Source organism: Dipteris shenzhenensis, chromosome 7 (genome assembly GCF_047967505.1).
Source record: "Dipteris shenzhenensis isolate YYH24624 ecotype China chromosome 7, Dip_SZ_1.0, whole genome shotgun sequence".
Classification (NCBI taxonomy): Eukaryota; Viridiplantae; Streptophyta; class Polypodiopsida; order Gleicheniales; family Dipteridaceae; genus Dipteris; species Dipteris shenzhenensis.
In genome coordinates, this window is record NC_141602.1 from 7,324,408 (window position 1) to 7,327,285 (window position 2,878).

The 2,878-nt window shown below is 36.6% G+C and overlaps 1 pseudogene; it reads right to left on the reverse strand.

Moving 5' to 3' along the window:
• Positions 1 to 483: 483 nt before the first annotated feature.
• On the reverse strand, positions 484 to 2,001 carry LOC147899882 (uncharacterized; annotated as a pseudogene).
• Positions 2,002 to 2,878: the final 877 nt, after the last annotated feature.

The window sequence follows — 2,878 nt, forward strand, 5'->3', positions numbered from 1 at the left end:
AACTCAGATATTACATGATTGTCACATCTCTAGCAAATAGAAAAAGTTTTATGAAACCAACATGCTCAAAATTAAATATGTGATATTGAGATTAATATTCATGGGTACTCACATGATGTACTAATAGTTCTTCAATATGATTACTACATCTCTAGCAAATGAAATAGGTGCAAGACACCACAAAAGTTATGCATGTTCAATACTAGAGCATCACAAGCAAAATGAAATGGTTGAAGGGAAAAACTCATGTCAAATCACTAGACTCAATCTTCTTTACTGATGTCATCCACATAGATATTGTGATGATGCCTTCTCTCTTTGATGGGGGCATTGAATGCAATGTCATTACACATCATCTCAGCCATAGCACCTGCATAAGAAGGCAAAAAGCTAAAATAGATCAATCAATATCAATACCTCATTGATAATAATATTCTGCAACAAATAGGTTTAAAAAGATAAAAGACGAGAGTAGCATACTTACTAGTAATCTGGAAGATTAACAACCATTTCCACATCTTCGAAATCATTTAGAGTCCCATAGTTGCTTAACACATTTCCCTTTCCTTTCTATCCATCCAAAAATGGTTGCAATATAGAATTGCAAATGTCAAGATCATTCTCAATAGATAAGCATGCTCTCCCAGAATGCACGCATGCTTTTTGCATAGAACTAGTCCCAGCACCTAAGTCCACCATATGTCTAGAAATTAGACAAAACAACTCCAAGAAGTACAACATCATGCATGGAGCCTTCTCCAATGCACCTCTCCATGGAAACCTCTCTCCATGTTTTATAGTCTACTCACTTGTTGGTAAATAATGATGAAACAAACTACTTCCAAAAGCAATGCCCAATTTGGTACCAACCACAGAAGCATTTCCAAGATTACAAACACAAGACATACCAGCCCGATGAAGAAGGCATAAGACCACAACATCCACCTAAAGATAATAAAAGAATTAAACTTATGCTCAGTACAAGCCATTTCATTATACAAGAGCATAAATTCTTTTAAGAGGTCATTGTAAGACAATTGTCTCACCTTATGATCAATACCACCAACTTTGATTGTACAATATGCATCCAAGCATTGCATGTATATTCGACATGCAAACTCCAATCTACTGATCCTAGCATAATGGTCAACCAAATGAAGAACATGAGGAGCACACATAACTAGGATCCACAGCCAGAATCTGAAACAACTGTGGCCGCTACTAGCAAGGAGTAGCGTACATAGTCCTCTGTTAATATATTCCAAGATGGAGATGTGGAATCCTCTACTCCAAGAGCTTCTAGCTGTGTAGGCAGATCAAGAATGATAAAATCTACAGCCCAAGCAACACTCTTACCATTTCTTGTTTTTCTTTCACCTCCAAGACCCACAAAGTATTCCTTCATGTCTATATAGGCTTGTGTGAAGTTTGAGACAGACAATTGCTTCCCAAACTCAACATAATCATAGCACCAAACCTTGCAATGTGAAGCATCACATGTGCCACTCCAATTCAAATTAGAGAGGTCAATGGAATGTACAAAAAGCAGATAGACCTATCTTTCCATTTACATCCTTTCAAAATGGGTGTAGACTGTAGTACCTGCACATCTGTATCCACACCACATATGTAAAGACACAAAGTGATAACAACATATGTTACACAAATAAATAAAAGCTTGAAGAAAGACCAAGAGAGCTTACCATTATTAGTACCAGGATTTTTTGGTGGCCTACCACCCTTCTTTAGTTCCATACTTGAATCCTTGTCCTTTTTAGTCATCTTCTCAAGTGGTTTTTGAATCTCAATGACTGCATCATCCTCGTGGACTGAATTTGAGCTTGATGAACCCATCTCTCCCTTTTTATGATGTGTGTATAGTTCTACCTCCTCCTCGATGCAACATCCTTTTTTCATATCGAGCCACCACGGGCAGTTCTTTCTCTCCCACTCAGAGAGCGCTTGCTTCCCTTCTTTTTCTATCATGTTTGGAGAGTACATATAGAATTTTAAGTCCTGAATTTTTGTCCATACTCGATATACGGGCAACAATTTTTCAATCTTACCAACAGCATTTAAGGATTGCAAGAATCTGCATACAATAAGAGTCTTAGTACAAAAGCAAAATACTTAAGGATGGATTTTTAATTGAAAAGGAAAAAACATGTATTGCTTACCTAAATAGCAATCGTTGAGATGCCCTCGTCATCTCCATTTGTCCTGTTGCAGCTGTAGCAACAGTCATTGAATCCTTTAAATCTTCATAAAGTTAAAGTCTATTCATTGCTTGTATCTCCCCAAAATACTCTCTCAACGTAGGATCTTTAGGAAGCACAAAGCTAGCTTGTTGACTAGCAACCAAGACCTGAGAGAGTAACCTCTCAGATTCACAAAGCAATTGATCCATCCATGCCTCTTTTGCCATCCACTTTATGAATTCTCTATCAGCTTTTGGCACCCCATAACTTGTTCTCAAATTTGAATCTGACCCTAAGATTCTGAGGGTTGCTAGTTGTGTCTCCTTTGAGACCTTTGCAATGGAGATGTTATACAACTTTTCCAATGTGACAATGGATGATTTATCATCAAATGGGAGGCTCCACAAGATATTAAACCAATCTGAAGTCACCATTTGTTGGTTTGACAAAAACAGAATCTACATATAAACAATACATGCAATCGTCACACTCAATTGTATTTTTTGATCATACAATACATGCATATCCCATACCTTAATCATTTTCTAAACAAACATCATATTTACATCCTTTTTTAATATCATGAGTTCTTTCTCAATCTCAAAAAACACTTGAACACTTGAAAAAATCAACTTTATGTTAAGAATCATTAAATTAACCATACCTTGATCATTTTTCGA